Source organism: Anas acuta, chromosome 13 (assembly GCF_963932015.1).
Source record: "Anas acuta chromosome 13, bAnaAcu1.1, whole genome shotgun sequence".
Taxonomy (NCBI): domain Eukaryota; kingdom Metazoa; phylum Chordata; class Aves; order Anseriformes; family Anatidae; genus Anas; species Anas acuta.
The window spans coordinates 4,487,178-4,505,982 of NC_088991.1; the positions used below are offsets into that span (position 1 = coordinate 4,487,178).

At 39.6% G+C, this 18,805-nt stretch overlaps 1 long non-coding RNA gene across 4 annotated transcripts in view; it reads left to right on the forward strand.

Moving 5' to 3' along the window:
- The window catches only part of LOC137863637 (uncharacterized), a 103,882-nt gene that overhangs the window by 11,733 nt on the left and 73,344 nt on the right, over nt 1-18,805 (forward strand). For all 4 annotated transcript variants that reach the window (XR_011101010.1, XR_011101011.1, XR_011101009.1 and 1 more), the window contains exon 3: nt 6,633-6,856. This is a non-coding gene — a long non-coding RNA (uncharacterized lncRNA). The remainder of the gene's footprint in view (nt 1-6,632; nt 6,857-18,805) is intronic.

Genomic DNA, 18,805 nt, shown 5'->3' on the forward strand with positions numbered 1-18,805 from the left:
AGTTGCAGAAGGGAGACAATAGACGTAAGAGGCGTAAGAGCTCTGGTAGTAAGGGAAAGCAGAGAAGGAAGGAATGCTACCTAGAAAGAGGCTGGAGCTGATGAACAGAAAACTACCATTTTGATCCCTGTAGCACAGAGGAGTGTACAACTTGATATGATCTTTGCAAATGGGGAGGGGTGCAGTGAAAGTACTTGGCTCTACCGTCTTGATTCATCCAAATGTCTAAGACCATGAAGTCTGCCATTCAGGTCTGAAGGAAGAAGTGAAAATCAGGAGATGCTTCAGGAGCTCAAAGATGTCCCAAAAGTAGTGTGGCTAAGCCTAGAGGTTTCATAAAAATAAATGTGTAAAGTTTTCCTAGAAAGTGCCAAGAAGTGCCTTTGTAATAGTGTGTGGGTAGACAAATCCCAACTTTAATGCAGCAGTGTGAAACGTTGGGATGGATCTTTGGTTCCTCCTGTTAGGAAGAAGTTCAGGGGAACACAGGAGACGAGGAAGGCTCTGAGATTTCTCAGCAGAGAAGCAGAGATAACTATGTCCAAGTGTTAAGTAAGTAAACGAACTTTTTTACTAGTTTATGTATAGTCATCTGAATTATGTGAAAGTATAAGAGTGGGACATTTATTGACTTTTCCCCTTTGCAAATCTATGCATTACTTTTTTTTTTTGTTTTGTTTTTTAAAAAGTTGAAAGTAGTGCAAAACAGACTTAGCACACTTGATACTATTCTACATTGTACCTCAGCTGAGTGGCTGCCAAGTCAAGCAATGCTGCAGAATCTATGAAAGGCTTGTGCCACTAAGATGGTCATGGGTTTGGGGGTCAGTCATCAATTTCAGCATGACTAAGTACCAGGAAGCGAAGTGGGGGACCGTTTGCTTGGGTCTGATCCTGTGTCTTGCAGCTTGAGAACTTCCATTTTTATCACCTATGTCTGTAGGGAACAGGTGCTCAAGTGTAGGTGCTTGGATTTGCAGAGCAAGATTAGCACAGGGAGACCAGAGATGCCGCTTGGAGACATTAGAATTTGCCACAAATTTCAGCTGTTCTTTGGAGAAGACAAGAGATGGTCATGATGGAACCTAGAAATCTTTTTTTTTATGGCTTTGACTTTAATACCTGATCCTAATGCAGCTTTGGTCACATATAAAGACACGAATAATACATTCCTTATGAAAACAAGGAAGACTGGCAGTGATGGGAAAAAAAAAAATAGAGGGGGACGATTCAGTTAAATGATAACCTTTCAGAAAAAAATGGACCATGAGGACTCCTTAAAATATACCATGAAGGTAGAACAAATTGTCACAAATACAGCCCTCTTCCAGCTCGATCAGCAGGCAGCAGTGTAGCTGAAAAAGCAAAGTTCTGTGATACCAATACCAACACCTTCACTTATGTGGCCAGTTGAGCAGCAATAATGAGGGTTATACTCTGTGTAATGAGATCTTTGGGCTATGTGGAGCGAGTTCAGCGAGGGTTATTAGGCTGGAGTATCTAATGCAACTAAAGGGAAGTTCCAAAACAGAGTTATCTAATTGGTTTCAGATGGAGGCACTGCATGGAAATGTATGCCCATCCAAAACTTGAGAACTGCTTTCAAAATAGATTTCTGAAATCGAAAAAAAAAATAAAATAAATTTGGGTAGCTGTGAAAAGGGATGATTGAATCACCTGGTGTTTTATTATGGCTAATGTCTTCATAGAAATGCCAGACATGACTGACTTACAAATTTGGGCATTAAAAACTTGACTAATGTCACTCAGATGAAAGAGCTGGGAATCAGATGATTTTTATGTATTTATTGTTTTTGTGGTGCTGATATTTTTTTCCAGCTGATAATTTGTTGCGCTTCAAAGGACACAGGGCATGATAGCACTTAAACTCCACTTCTGAGAAAAGATGAAGGGAATATCTGAAACTTATTTTGAAACCTGAAGTCATGGCTGTGGAAGTTCAAATACTTTCCATTCAAACTGAAAAAAAAAAAAAAGTCAGAAATTTCCAAGTTTCAGCTCAGTTCTTGGATCAATAGGAGGTAATAATACTCTGCTTGAGTTATCAGAAGACTTGTTCCAGAGGCTCTGTGTTTAGTCACATAAGACATAATACTGAGTTTACAAATGTAATCTTTCATTGCAGTAGGTACTGCTACTGTTATCCAAAATGTCATGGATGGTGAAGAACAACATTTTTAGGGTAATCTAGGAAATTTCAGACAACTCTTATTCACTGTAGTTGTTTATATTCTATGTCTAAATTCCCTATACAGTCCTGGAAACTTTATTGATGTATCTGTGTATATGCTCAACCTGTTGTTCCCTTTTCCTTTCTAACTACAAACGTGTTTTTGGCTGTTATAACAGCACAGGCCATACAGACCATAGGTTGTCATGAGCCGCCAGGATAACGCTCTCCGTATGCCAAGATGTTTGTAAAGAAAGCATGAGTTAAAGCACTCTGTTGGACTGGGCTTTTCTGCAAAGTCTTGCATTGCAAGTGCTAGATGAATGGTTAGCTCACTCCAAGCATTTTCAACACAAGGTTTCTCAGAAGAAACCCAGAAGGCAAAGTTGTGTTTTCACTGCAGTCCATGATAGGGTTTACAGTGTTGTAAGCAGGGCTGGTATTCACTTCTTGCTAATGGGAGTATCTTGATTTGTAGTTCCTGCCAGGATTTGGTCTCATATAGTTTCTGACCACATCTGTTCAAAACCAGAGGACTAGCTGGCAAAGGAGCAGAAATTCTTTCAACAGCTCTTTGAATAAGGATCAGCTACTTCTAATTTACCATGGGGCAAAAACATTTACACGGCATTACCACAGCGCAGGTGATGTACCCTGAAGGTTCATAACCCAGTTTACCCTGCACTAACTTGTTCACATATCCGCGTCTTAATTTTATGGTAGCCACTTTATTGTGTGAATCAGTTGTAATTAGCAGGAACAATACATTCATATCATGTAAGGGAAACAAACCCTATTTTAAGGAAATTTTCATTAGATTAAGTAGTATTATGGTGAAACAATTTTGTGAGCTCCTCTGAATGCTTAGCAAACAGCATTTCTAATTAAACAAGTTTTGCTTGCCCTGTGTTGTTCTTTGTATTGCACAAATGGTTGGAGCAGAAAACGGTTATTAAAGCCAGGAGTGTGCCTAATAACTGGTGTGATAGAAAAGCAAATTGGTAGCTCAGTACCTTTTTAAAACAGCTGTAAAGTTTTTACTTGGTAGCAGAAGTCAATTGATTTTTTCCTTTCTTCCCTACTTTGCTTTTGGTCTGTGGTCCGAGAGGTTCCCCCCCTCACAGCTGGCTGCAAAGGAGCCAGGTTCGGCAGCTCACACCTGTGTAAGCATTTGAGGTAGAATGGTGTGAATTAGCCAAAAGCTGCTCAGCTACAACTGTTATGCGCTGAGGTGACTGAGGAGGGAGCTGCTACTGTGAAGGGTTTCTTCGCCACAGAAACTAAAAATATTTTTTTTGAATCCAAATCTTGGATTTTTCACTTTGTGACAGTGTTGTTTGCACCGGGCTTTTTCTAGAGAGGCATGTGGGGTTTTTATGATGTTGTCTGATTAGGTTATCAGCAGAACTCCTCTGCTTCTGCTCTTAGAGGCTTTGTGTCACTTTTATATATTAATTTACTGCATCAATATGAGATCATTAGCAAGTGTGTACTGAAAATAAAAACAACTTTCCGGAGTGGGGTTGTCCATTTATTATCATTGTAATTTTAACTTTCAAGTGAATTCAAAATAAGTGGAAACGGACATTTTAATTTTAAGTGGTCAAGCTATAATATGAAATTTTGTTCAAAACATACTTATCCTTTAACTCTGCCTCCTTGTTGTTTTGTGTCACTTTCACACAATTAAAATGATGTCCTGGCAGACTTTCCACTTGGAAACAGCTCTGAGAAACAGTGTTATCTGTTCTCATTTAGGTAGAACCATTTAAAAAATAAAAAAATAAAAAAAAAAATACTGCCTGACTATGGACAAAAAGCATATTCTTATTTACAGATTTTCTGAGAGTATAACTTCAGGAAGAAAATGAAATAGGTGTAGAGTGAATGTATTACAAATACATGGCTTAAACATCTCAGTTCTACGGCCAGTTTCAGGTTCTATTTATTACTTATTCATTGCTTTTTTTTTTTTTTTTTTTTTTTTTTTTTCCTAGCTACAGAAATAGAACTGGTTTCCTTCTGTTTTACAGCCCTAGGCATCTATCTTAGGCTCTCCTGTACCTGAGAGGTAGCTTTCTGGAGGCATGGAGCCTATGAGACAGTACAACAGCCAGTGAAGTCCACCCCATTAATAAGGACTACTCAGTTTATTAATGTGCTGCTCCGAGGGAAATGCCTCCAGTAGGTGTCTGCTGGTGTTTGTTGAACACCTTTTCTGGGATCCTTGAAACCAAAGCAAACTCTAGTGGTACAAAGACCAAGAAACTGCGAGGGAGAACTCAATGCCCAGTTGGAGAAGTGGTGCTGTTCGCCTAAAAATCAACAGATACTCTCCTATGTACAAGTTTCTTTCAAAATACAGTTCATATGAGGACCATAGTCTTCTTGGAATATGTCATTTGCAGATAAGGTAAACTGATCTACAAATCCAAAAATTTAACACTTAATCTGATAGTTTTGACTGCCCACTCTTGTGCCAGTAGTTATGTGTATGAACTCTATTGCATGAAAGGCAAAGCTGTCCTTCTGGGAGACTTATTCCTTCCTGTTCGAATGCACTTGAAGAGGCAGAGCTGAAGCAGGTAGCTTCTGAGCAAGGTGCTTGTTACTTACTATATTTGAGCACCACCTTGGCCTCAGAATGAGAATTGCTCTTGGGGAGAATGGCTGCTTTGCCAAAAGGAGAAAAACGGTTTCCTGGGATTAACAGCAACTACTGCTGCTACTGTTATCTGGCTTTTGTATTTTTGCTGGCAAAAGTTACTGTCCTGCTTTATTTAATTCCAGTCAGCTAGTCTTATTCAGTTCTGTGGTGCAGGGGAGTTGTGTTATTTATGGCTGGTGGATGTCAAACAGAACAATTCATTAAGCTCCTAGACCAGTTGATTCCTTGTTATTTTCTTTTAACTCATTCCTGTGTGTGCTTTTATTGCTGTCATAAAGATGTTGTAACCGCCCCAAACTGCTCATTTTTACTGTCTCTTGTTTGTTACCAAAGACCTTACTTTTCACTGCCAATTTTGGCTGAAAACTTCATGATACATGGGAGAAATTTTGCTTGCAAAACCCCTGTCTCAATATTAAATGGTTTTAGAGGGATAAGGCATAGTTCAGGAGCTTTTCTTTTAGTTTCTAACTATTGGATAGGGCAGCCTGTAATAATACACAATGTTATGCAGTTTTTCACTGGATGTGATTTTTCCTTATTGACACATGGCTCATTATCCTTGTTTTATGTAGCTGGAGTTTGTCCAGTGAACTGTCATGGGTAACTCTGAGTATCTTATGCAAAAAAATCAAGCACATTTCCAGGTTTGGCTGGCCGCTGAGGCCTATCCCAGTTTAGTTGACTTTGAGTGGGAAAATCTCCTGGTTTTGCAGTGCTTTGACGTAGTCTAGTTCAAAAGTTAGACCAGGTTTCCTGATGAGCACCACTATTATGGGACAAAAAGAGAAGCTGCATGCTATGTCAAAAACAAAACAGAAAAACGCAACCCACAAAACGGGATTCTGTTGTAAACGTGTAAAACAAAACAAACAAAAAAACCTCTGTACAGGTTTATATCCAATGTGATATCCCTGCCTTTGCAGATACACAGGGTAGGCATTGGAGCAGTGTTGGTTCCAGTGACTTTAATGATTCATTCTGTATTTCTTTTCCCTCCTCTCTCTTAACTTTTTTTTTTTTTTTTTTAGCATGAATGTGGCACTTGCAAAAGTCAAGGAGAAAAAACATTTGGCTTTGGCAAGCACAGAGTGGGCAGAGTATAAAATTCCACGCACAGCTGTGCCAGTGTGCTTCAGTCCTAGCTTAACAACATTTCCTGCTATTCCAGAACTGGGCCTGTCTTAGAGAGAGTGCCAGTCATGACACTTTTTATGGTGGTTTTGTGCTTCGCACAAATGGGGACTAGAATGAAAGCAGCAGACTAATTTTAGTTCATGATCTTAAGTTTTGAATCCAGGTCTGCCGAAGTAAAAGATTAGTGCATTAGCTCACTGAAAATTTGAGCCTGTTCTCCAGCTGGACTTTCTTGACCACCTGCTAACTTGTTGATATGGTGAGAGATTAGGTTCTTTAGGTCCAATTCTGACCTCATGTACCTTGGTGTAACTTCAGTGTTTTTTGTATAATCAGTTTCAATTGTCTAATTTAAATTTCAGCAAGGCCTAGATTTTCATGCATTTTACTGCTTTATGTATGTTTTTGGTTTTTTTTTTGCTTGTGTAATTTTTTCCCTCCAGTTTCTATGCTTCCTACACCATTCTTTATTTATTAGTCTTGTTTTTCCATAGTACCACTATAAAATAGCCTACTGCGTTATTTGTCTGCATGGTCTTTTGCTCTTTCAGTGATCTAGAATGCACCTAAAATTCTGTTCCCTTCTTGATATTGCTCTTTCACTACTTAATAAAGTTTCTTGGCAATAATTTACAGGCAAGATAGCACATCCTGTTATGCCTCAGTCAAGGAGAATATTGGTTGTATGAGATTGTTCTGAAATCAGGGCCGTGATCCGCCCACAGGCCAGCTACCTTATTCAACTCCTTTGAAGCTCCGTGTGAGTCCTGGATGGAATTTGGCTGCTCCCAGGTGCTTGATGTGTGCTCTAAGCAAGTCCCAAGACTTGCTGGAAGCAAGAGGGAAAGGCTGCATCCTGGGTAAGTCACTGACCTGGAATGGCTTCATTTCCTTGCTCTGACAGATATTTCCTCTGCAGTTTTGACCCTATCATTTAATTGCTCCAAGCCTCAGTTTTCTTATCTATGTGCTGTCTAGAGATAACAGTGCTTCCATGCATCCTAATAGCAGTGGAAATAGGTGTGCTTAGGCTTGTTTGGCAAAACAAGGACCTTGTTGTCTCAGGAGGGCTAATCTTTAGCATACCATCAGCTCTGTTGACTTGTCCAGCATTTTTGGAAGCATTAAGGTTGATTTTCAGAAGTTAATTTCAACTTTTTCTTGACCGTTTATTGGTAAGAAGAAAAAACATCTCAACTTAATGTTTTGCTTTAGACTAAAGTCTGCTTTTAAACTGACTGCAGTAATGGAATTGTTTCATATTTCTAAGACTTTTTTTTTTCTTTAGAAGAAATATTTGCTTTTGTAAAACAGAATGATTTTTTTAGTTGTAATCTGGCATTACAATAATAGATGATATTTCGTAAGGCAGATTCCCACATAAAGAATTAAAAATCTTCATTCATGACCTGAATCAATTCAGGTACCTGTATTGTTTTCAAACCTGGGTGAGAAAAGGACTTAGGGGAAAAAAAAAGAAAAAACAAAACCCAACACACCTCAAAGAGCTGAATGTTAGAGTGCCATCTAGTGCTTCATTAATTAACTGATTTACTGCAACTTCTGTGTTTCTGCCACTCTCCCTTATGCCTGATCTCCGAGGGCTTACTTGGAAAAGCTTACTGCAAGTTCTGAAGGTAATCAGTTGATGGTGAATGAGCTGCCTTCAGCAGACTCGAAGTGCTGAGCAATGGCATGGAAAAGAAAACTGAAATCTTTTTCCCCATAAATTTTACATGATTTGGTAGAACGTACTGTGAAAACCCGGACTTCAGTTGCAATGACAATGCGCTATATATATATATATATATATATATATATATATATATATATATGAGAGAAGTCATTATGAAGGATCTGATTCTTTACCTTATAATGGTAACTGAAAGAGACTGTGATACGCAAACTGATATAAAAGCAGCTTGGGTAAAAGAATAAAACCATCATGCTTCAATTAAAATGAGCATTTAGGAGTTTGGGAGCTAATCCAAACTAGAGGAATCTCTTGAGTCTGTTTTGATGTGAAATAGCACTTAAGTTAGTATATGCTGACTAATTTTAATTTCTTTTGGGGGCAAAGTGGCTAAATATGATTTAGTAGTATGATATAAGTAGCTGGAGTTAGAACCAACAACTTTGTGGTTACCTGATCTTTTATCAGCATGTGATTTCAGTATGATAATACTGATTTCAATGAACTCAGAACTTTGTTAGTTAATGCTATTGTAGGTGATGTTGCAACTGGGGGTGAAGCTGTATATCTAAAGCAGAATCTTGTAAACTTAATAAATATAGGCATGGCTGTTTCTTTACAGCTAAGTCAACTTTATTCCTTTTGACATGAAATTAAAATGGAAGAAAAATCTGTAAGTACTTTTGATATCTCTTCATTTATTTTTTTTTAATTTATTTTTCTTGAAAGCTCTGTTTTTAAAAAATACCATTCAAAACTGCTTTCCTCACATCTATTCGATAAGGGGTCTATGAAACCTAGACTGAAAATTTCACTCTGGTATAATATTACATGTTCCTGTGTTTGCTTTTTAACTGGGCTGCTCACATACAAAATTTTCTCCCCTTCTTTATCCCCAAGGAAAGGACTCTGAATAATGAAGAGCCCTTCCTTGAGAGAACTGGTCACCAGCCCAATTAAAGAGGAGCCTCCCCTACCTCATCCTGGCAAGCAGAATGTTTTTCTGGCATAGAAGTTCTCCAGTCATGCCAAATAACCACTGTGGGATTTCTCGGGTCCCTAATGGCTTTTGAAAAAATACAGTATGTAAGCCATTAAAGTACTGGCTCTGGGACTGTTTCCCAAGTAGATCTGTGTAGAAGCAAATGGCAACTCTTGCATTTTGTCAGTCTTCAAGTTTTTACTTTAATCTTCTGTCCTTTTCAGAAATTTCCTATTACAGGATCTCAGTGTCATATAAGCACTAGTGAATAAAGGACTGTAGCTTGGCTATGTACTTGAGCCTCACTTTGCATTAACTTACTGAGTGATTACAAGCAAATGAGTTTTTTTTCACAAATACAAAGTAGGAATTAAAGTACTTGGGTGATAATTTATTTGGCACAGATCTGTCTTTTGTTCTAGAGCTAGCACAGCAGGGGCACAACTAGAGAAAGTCCTGAAATGCTACCCTGATCCAGGTATTGCGCTGAAACTAGTGCTGCACTTATCAGGTGTGGAATGGGACTTCATGCTCAGATATCATAACAGATCATCAAAAGTAATTAGCACAGAATGAAATAATGCACGTGGAGTAGTTTTGCTTTAGGATCCTCCTATAAAAGGAATTACATACTTCAAATTGAATGTTACCTACAATCTGTGGTGAGGAATGATTTACCACCCCATCCCCAATTACCAGCCTGAGTTCCTCATCTGTTTGAATCGCTTGAGGATGTGGTTTTTTTTTTTAGATAGCAGTTCTTTTGTTGAAAGTTATGAAAACCAAGGCTAACCTAAGGTGACTGAGACATTCCCGTCATCATAAGAAGACAATGAAGGAAACACTCCTTATTGAAGTACTGAGAGCTTTGGGCAACTGCTGAACCAATTTGGCCAGTAACTTGCACCAAAAGAGCTAAAGATTTTGATTTTTAACCATAAAACAATGGAATTATCTTCGACACTACACCCATTGCGTACGGCACTTACTGCATCACTAAGAAATAATAGTGTGGGTCTCATGGAGTGGAGTGCAAGTCTACAAATAAGTTGTTTGTTTTTTTTTTGTTTGTTTTGTTTTTTTTTTTTTTGTCAGTATGGCAGACCTTGGCACTTGAAGAAGGACTTATCAATACAAGTTTACTAAATGTAGTCTTTGAGCTGTATCATCAGACTATTATCACATTATTAGGGGGAATGAGAGTACCGTGAAAGAGACGCACCAACTGAATGCCATGTGCATTGTGAATGCCTGCTGCTGAAGCCCCCATTTTCAGTTCAGGTCAGGCCAGAGATGATATGAAGCAGCCCTCTGTGACAGGGCTACGTAATGCGTTAGAAGTCATCTGCTTTGTTAGATGTGTGATTATTTGGGAGTAGGGGGACAAAACGTCATTAGAGCTAGATTAATGGTGTGTCAAAGCTCTTTTACTTCATAGTAGCCACCTCTGACAAAACCTTAATTCTAGCAGGCAGTTAGGTTGAGTACCATCCCAGCTCAGCACACCCAAGTACTTTCATGCTGACCCTGTTATGTTTGGCAGGATGTCTTTTTTCATTTGTCCTCCGGCGGCAGTTCTCAGTGGAGAATGGAAACCAAGTCTTCATTGGGGTGACCTTGCTGAAACTGAAAAATCAGTCTGCCTCAGACACCCAAAAGCTCAGAGACTTTGCAAGTAAAACTGTCTGGTTGAAGATAGCTTGCATGTCTGGTTTGGGATTTTAACCAGTCTTCTGATGTAGAGGGCCTAGAACACTGGGCCTGCTCTCCTGTATAAAAGTCTAAGTATTTCTAATGCAGCATTCATTTCAAGATGGGATTGATGAATACTCCTGTTTGTAGGGAATGGAAACCCTGTCTGATTTTCTTGGAAGTTCATATGATGCATTCTTTCTGTCTTTCGTAGAAAAGCTTACTTTTCTTTCTTACCTTCATCTGTGCCCAAACCCAACACTCCTGCTTTATCTAAACTTCATGATGAGAGATACCTGAGTTCTTCTTTTTTCTCTTCCTGAACTCAGTTGCTGTGCTGAAAGATTTTCATGTGAGATGAAATTGTGAACTCTGGATTACACAGATGCTCTCTGTTGAAAGTTAACATATGGATTGAAACTTGCTCCTGGTTATATATTTTTTTTCCGGAAGAAAAACAATTGCTTCCCCCCTGGCTCTGGATAACAATGTTGTCATGAAGAAGCTATTTGGGGCATATCTTTTGCTTTGCTCCTGCAGGTGATGCATTATCACTACCCACTAGAACGGAAGCGTCCATGGATTTTAAGGAGAGGGCATTTAAGTGTGACTAATATCTCAGAAAAGGATTTTGAGAGCAGCTAAACTTAGATGAGATATTGCATTGCTTCATTTGGATGGATTAATAGAGAGACGAGGGGTCTAGAAGGAAATTGTATCTCACACAGATTGTTTAATGCTGAAAAATCCCACAGCACTTCATGCCAGCTGTTGAACACTCACCAAATCTACACAGTTATTAACTACAAGAATACTGTAGCAGGGAAAATAGTTGCCTAACTTGAAAAGTCGCAAGGCTTTATGTTTGTAGTCCTACTCCTTGAGAAAATGACGGGGGTTTTGCTCAGCTTCTAAATTTTCCTATTTGAGAGCATGCTCCTTATTTCAAAATCTTACTAATGATAACAGAGGTGAAAAGATGGATGGGGCAAAGAATGCCACAGGGTCATAATAATGACCTGCAGATGGTTGAGGTTTATTTTTAATTCAGACGATAACGCCTTTAACAACATAGCATTCTTAGAACCATGCAAGGGTGTTCACTGAGCACTGAGTTGGAGCAGGAACTGCAGGGCATTGCATTGATAAAGAAGAGGAGGGAATAAGATGAGAGCTGGGGAAGGATTTAAGCTAAAATCACTGGCAGAAAGCCAGAGCTAGCTTCTGGCAAGCAGCCCTGGTCTATTAAGAATAAAATATGGGGGAGACCCCATTCTTTGACTGCTGAGCTCTAGAGAGAACTTCAGGGAACACATGTCCTTGCAAGAATGACCAAGGTGAGTGAATCGGCAGCAGTGTAGCACTACCATGCTATATACAAAATAAAAATCATTATTGATTTAGCTCGTCCTGCTCTACACATTGAGAGGTTCTTTTGTGAATTTCCATTTCTTTTAAAGCCATGTACACAGATTTCTTGTTTTCTTGAATTTAAAAGGAGGGTTAGATAAGGAAATAATTGGAGACACCGTCCCGAGAATACTCCCTAATTGCACTTGACTGTATGGTCCCTGCAGCTGCAAGTGTTAGCAAGGTCGGCATTGTCTAGTTGTTCAGAATGGTGTTTTTTCACTGCTAGTACAGTTTACTTTGGCTTGTTGATGAGTAGATATCTATGGAAAGCCACAGTGCCCAGCCAAAGGCCTATTTTTGTCCTGAATCAATATAGTTTTGCAAGCGCAGGTCCAGGATCAACAGAGATTCATGGAAACTTCTGCTATGCGCCTAGCAGAAGGGGCTTTGTACTCTCCAGAAAATGCTTTGTCTTTCTAATCTGTGTGCTCTGAATAAAGCACAAACCAGTTGAGGGGAAGCAGGAGGGAGTATTAAATCTTTGCAATATTTCTGGAAGGAATGAGACGTTCTGGCACCTACAGTATAATCCTTATTGAACTTTTCCCCACTTCAGCTCAAGCACAGGTGTGCAGTCAACACACAGCTGCTACCAGATGGCTTTAAGTTTGTAGAGCTGTTTAAAGAAGAGTCTAGAATAACACAGGGAGAAAAGACATCCATCCTTCTCCTTTCGTAACTACAGAAAAAAGATCAGGTGCTATGATTTGCAACTTTTTTCAACCTTTAATATGCAATTGCTTTAAAATGAAGGTGAAAGCTTACCCTAGTGGGGAAAGTTAGACACAAAGAAATGAACTGGCTTATCCTATAGAGCATGTAGTTGTTGGGATAAAGTTGGGAAAACAACTTAGACATTCCTTGGTCTTTCCATAATCGCCAGCAGATAACTGTCCAGCCTGACTCTTGCTGGCTGATCAAGTGAATTGGTCCAACCAGCCAGCTGCAGGGCCAGGATGCCTGTTTGGAAAGCATCTTCCAGGCTGCCATGCCTGCTTGTGGGGTGGAAATGGCACAGGCTGACACTGGAGTCTCTACGTTACTTGTTTGTCTTGCTGCTGACCCAGGAATTAATTACTCGAGTTTAGGCTTGAGGTCCTGTAGCACAAGATCTTGTTTAGGCAATTCCTTTTTGCTGGATAGAGAAAAATATTGCAATATAATTTTAGGGATACTTTCCCCCAAAGTTCCCAAGAATCTGCCCTTCAAGAACAGCTTCAGGCAGATGGTATCTATGCACTTTAAAACCCCCTCAGTTTCTCTTATATTAACTTGTCTGGTCTTCCCTCAAACATCTGTAAGCTTTTAACATTAACAGTCTTACAGTGAAGTCCTCCACCACCTAGCCATAGGTTGCGTGCTGTGAAACCAAAGTGCTGTGTAAAATTCTGGGGCACCAATGTTTTAACAGGAGCCTAAATTCATGCTTCTAAGCATGCTGGAAGAACTTCTGGCAAGTTGAGAACCCCAATTCTCTTTTTGCACAAGCTGTCTTGGAAGCTAGTAACTGCTCTGAGATTTGTTGACCCACAGCCATGAGGAGAGACCTCCTAGAGCTGACTATGCACCAGCTGCTTTGTTAACCCTTGTGTCTTTCTTGTAAGTAAAAATGGAAAAACATCTATTCCCTCCTCCCCTTTTATACATGGAAGTTGGGAAAAGTGACAATGGGGCTCAATGTTACCTGCAAAGTGAATATCCCATGGATATTCTGGAGCAGAAGCACACTTGTCAGTGGTCGGAGCTGCTCCACGTTGCGTAAAAATGAATGGGTTGTCACTGGGTTGTGTGAAGGCAGGGTGACGGAGCTGCTAGGCTCTGCTTGCTTGTGTTGCAAGGCTTGTTGGGCTGTCCTGGAGGGACAACAGAGGGGCTCAAAACTTTCGGCTACGGTTTCTTCAACAGCCCAGCCATCTTAACACAGCTTGGGGGTGGGGGGTGGTGATATGTCTGCGTGCAGTGGGAAGGGGACTTGCAGCTGACTCTGTTTTGATGTAAAACAATGGATCTGAGAACTCTTGGAAATTCAGATCACATTTTTTCTAGTAGTAGGTAGAATTGAATATCCTCCTGTGATAATCTTTTAGTTTTTCCTTTACTTACTTGAAAGGGGCCTAGAAGAAAGATGGAGAGTGAATTTTTACTCAGATAATGATAGGACAAAGGGGAATGGCTTTAAACTAAAAAGCGGGGAAATTTAGATTAGATGTTATGAGGAAATTCTTCACTGTGAAGGTGGTGAGGCACTGGCACAGGCTGCCCAGAGGAGCTGCAGGTGCCTGGAAGTGTTCAAGGCCAGGCTGGATGGGGCTCTGGACAACCTGAGCTAGTTGGTGGGGTCCCTGCCCAGGGCAAGGGGTTGGGACTGGATGACATTAAGATTCCTTCCAACCCAAGCTGATTTGTGTTTTTTCTCTCTTTAGGATAATTGATGGTATTTTTTTCCTAAAAATACACTCCATCGCCTCAGATAAGCCTGGTCTATAAAATTGCAAGCCTATATTACAGTGTACAGGATTATTAATATGATATGAAAGAAATAACAGATGATTTAAAAGAAAAATAGATTGTGTCCCTGGAGGTGGAGATACTACAAAGAACCGAAATATATATACACATATATATATATATATTCCAGACTCCTGTACTTCACTGACAACTGAAGCTGGGTCTGACTCTGTCACTGAAAAACCACTAAACTTGTCATATACTCTGTCAAATTTTTAATGTCAAATTGTCATTTTATGTTAAAAACTAAATGGTTTTGCAGTTAGTAAGGTCAGCGAGAAGTGGAGACAGAACCAAAATTACTGCACATCATTTAGGATGCACTTTATTTTCACTTCTTGCTTGTTCTTGTTTGCTTCTATTGTTGTTGGCTGCTCGGTTTCCATTGTTTAAATTGAATCACAGAATTTCTAGGTTGGAAGAGACCTCAAGATCATCGAGTCCAACCTCTGAACAATCCCCACTAAACCATATCCCTAAGCTCTACATCTAAACGTCTTTTAAAGACTTCCAGGGATGGAAAAATTGAAATTGACTTTAAATGGATGGACTTCCCAAAGTTCTTGTATTTGTTTTTGAAGAGGGGGGAAGATTACTATCTCTACTAGTATTCAGCTTGTAGTTCTTGCTCAGCTACTAGTAACTTTGTCTGAAGCTTGTCAAAGCTTGAAGCTTTGAACTCAAACTGACTACTTTCTGAAATCTGCCTTTATAAACCAATTAGCTTGATAAGCTTCCCATCAAACAAGGGAAAATGATACCCAATTAAAAAAAAAAAAAAATTAAAGATGCTTCTGTCTTCTATTTATTGTGTTTCTGACAACCTTTCTGAACACTCTGTAAGTGGGGAGAAAAACACCTTGTCTTCAGCTTGACAATAAGGAACAAGAAATTAAATTTCTTATACAATGCAGTTATCTTGAAGGAAAGTCTGTACAATATCAAAGGGACTCGCTAATTTTTTTTTCTCACAGTGGAATGCATCAAATTACTTCTCATAACTCTGAAATTGTTATTATTCATCTGTTACTGGAGATCAGTGGGAACATTATGTTTCGTGGTGCCCAGCACTCTGGATTTTCATGGAAAGAGGGCAAATGCTTTCATTTTTCCAATTTTTAAAGCTTTTTTGGACATAGAAGCTGGCAGAAATTGTCTTTTCTTTTCATATGAGTATTTGATTTGGCATGGAATGCTCTGGCTGGCTTCGCTTTGTATTAGAAGTATTCCTCCAAAGAGATATAAACATGTGATTTATTAATCATTGGTATTTTATTTAACAGATAAACGTCTGCCTTTCCTTCTTCTTGTTCAGCATGTGGACTATGTTTGCTTTTTGTCCCTGTTGAGGCTGGAATTAACATGATTAAATATGAAATTATCTGATGCTTGGTTGGATTCTGAAGCAGGAAGGATCCAGATGTTAACAGTAACTGGTATCTTGACAGTAAATCCTCTTCAATTGTAATTTGACTTTAGCTAACTCCTGGAAGCAAGAACCAGCGAAAATTCAGTGCCTGTTTCGTTGATGCTCATGCATCACATCTTTTATCTGATGCACGTAGTTAACAGATCCGATCGCTGTCACACTTCATGAGGGGAGCTGATGCCTGTGGTTTATTTCAAACATGGTGGTTTATTCTCCTGCCTGATTATATCAGCTTAATATTCAGTACATGGGAAAGAGATTCCTCTCTAAGATACTAAAGATTGGTATTGTTGGAGATTTCTCATATCTGGGTCAGGCTGTAAAAGTCAGTTTTGCTTCTCTCACTCCAATCTGTTCAAATGCTGTTATCCAAGTATCCAGCTGGTCTCAAAGTGTTCCCAAGGAGTTTTTCTACAGTGCTTCATTACATGTTAAAAGAAATACACGCATGGGAAAATTTTAGGTGTCCTTAGCTTTCTACTAGAGTTAATAACTGATTTTTGGCCCTGGGAGAAGCTGCTATAGGTCTTGCATATCTCTGGAAGAAGGTTTGGCTGTAGTTTAGCAATGAAAGCTTAAATTGTCTTTATGTTCTTAAAATGGAAAGTTTCAGCGTTGGCTTCACGTAGCCCGTAGTCCTGATACCTTACTGATAGCAAAGATCTGCTCTGCAGCACTCATCGTCCTTTTGCTGATGTGGGGACCGACAGCTTGAAAACCAGAAAGAAGTTTCCTAGTGGCTGTTCTCAGCTCCTCATCTTTGGGAAGCAGAACCAACTCTCCAAAAGCCCTCTTGCTACATGGGAGATGACTGACTCTACAGTGGACCAGCATTTAGCTGAGTGTGTTTTACTTCAGTTGTTATATTTACACTCTATTGTACTAATAATAAATAGGCTGCAAGATGCATTTTTACCATTTGTTAAATGGTTCCAAATGCACAGCATGTACAGACAGCAATCTTCTGGCATCTGTGCTTAGTGCCCAAGTCTGGCACAGATCCAGTTTTGATTCAGACTTTCCCAAAGCTCACAAAGGAGGCATAACAGAGGTGGAAGGAAAAGCAAGATAGTTACATCTCAGTGGTCACTGATCTGGAAAACATTCCAGATTTTTCTGATGTGTTCAGCTTATTTTGGAGCCTCAGCTTCTTTATATTTACAAAATTTTAATTGTTTCCTTTCAGTCACTCACTCAACACTACACTGAAGTAGGAGCCTTTTTACTGATAAAAAAAAATGTAAATTAGAAAAATCAAAGAAGTTCTTTGCAAGGTCAGAACAGTAGTTATGATCAAAACCTCAGACTTCTCTGATTTCCATTCTTGGATTCCTACATCGTACTTTTCTCTGCTGTGTTTTGATTTGCTTGTGCTGTTGAGGCAAAAGCAGGTGCTGGAAAAACCTTGTTCTTCGCTGGGTTCCTCTGGGTGTCTTCTGTGGGGGCATCCTTCCGTGGCCTGAAACGATTCCCCAAGCTGGGATCTACTGACTGTGGAAACAATGCTTCTATAACACGTGTTGTTATTTAAAAAAACACTGCCTTGAGATAATGGAAGCGACTTGTGTGCGTAATGCTTCTATTTGCTGGCAGAGGAGCGCTGCGGACTTGGGCCTAAGAAAACTCTTGACCTGGACATTCGCTGACCAGCTTTTCTGAGGATTCAGTGCAGGGTCTTTCATGACACTTTGGGTGTACCTCAAATTCTTGCCAAGCCCTTTGGAACAGTTCAAAAGAGCGCTGATTGTGTGCAGTCCTCTGCAGTAGGAGGTGCCAAAAATATGAAGGTCTTTTTTAATATTTTCCACAGTGTCACAGAGCTATTAATGTAAATTACAAAAAGATTTTTTGATTATCAAGGCAAGCTACAAAAAAGGAAAATGTGGCGTAATCCATATAAATCACTTGACTAAGCCACGTACAATAAATCCAGTGTTGGTGAAGCTGAGTTCCTCTATCTGGCACCAGAGTTTGCACTTCATGATAAACATTTACTTCCCTCATTTGACAGCTGGGGAACTTCATGGACCCTCTTCACCTTCGTTCACATCCTTTTGATCAGGAGCTACGCAATGCTGACTTTGCTGGCCTTATTAAAAATAATGATTAAAAACAATAGGGAAAGTTGCTGCAGAAACAGTAAAATATTTGACCCTGTTTACTGCCAGCTTAGATAAAAATGAGATTTATTTCCTTCTGAAGAAAAATTCTTCAACACGTTATATGTGCACTGACACTTGTAGGTTTATTGCAGCCCATTGGAGTAAGGGATTTCACATGTGTTGCAGTGGAGGGAACATTTTAACCATTTGCTTCTGTTTGCCATCTGTTTTCTTTACCCACTCGGCGCTTGTGTGAATTTCACAGCTGCGGATGGTATTTCCTAGGCCAAAAAGAACACAGGCGTCCCTGCCTCCTTCCATATGTCCAAATTAGTTACACGCAGAGCTGCAAGGTGTTTGCTCCCACCCTAGGTGCTCTCCATAATGAGCAAATAGGACTCGGCCCCAGTCCTCCCTCAAAAGGGAGACTGGGTTGACTGGGATTGGGGCGTCGCACATGGCAGTGGGTTGGGTACGGCTTGCAGCATGGCAGCTGGTCAAATGTCTGCCTTGTGTACAAGCTGGTGAAAACCCTTTGTTTTTTTTTTTTTTTTCTTCTCTAAAAATCTGTTGCTGTGAATGTGTGCTTGTGTTTCAGTGTACCTCAGCAGATGATTTTGGACCTTCCTAGTATAGAACCCTCTCTTATAGGGTAGCTGAGAGGAGAGCACGTAGGTTGTAGATGTGATAAAGCACTCTGTGCAAGGTCAGAGTTGTAAGAACTCCAGTGACTGCTGCGTTCCTGAGGCCTTTAACATTTGGGAAGTGATGAACTCAATACTTGCCGGTTGGAGACAGGTTTGTTTGACTTAAAAAGACCAGACACAGGACTAAAATGGGGACAGGTGACTTGTAAACAAGGACCTGTGCACTGCACTAGCTTCATTTTTATTGTTCTATTAGTTTCATGATCAAGTTGAATGAACAGTCTTCAAATTAAAGGCATTTTTTTTTGTTTATTGGATATTTTATCTTAATATCTCAGGATAA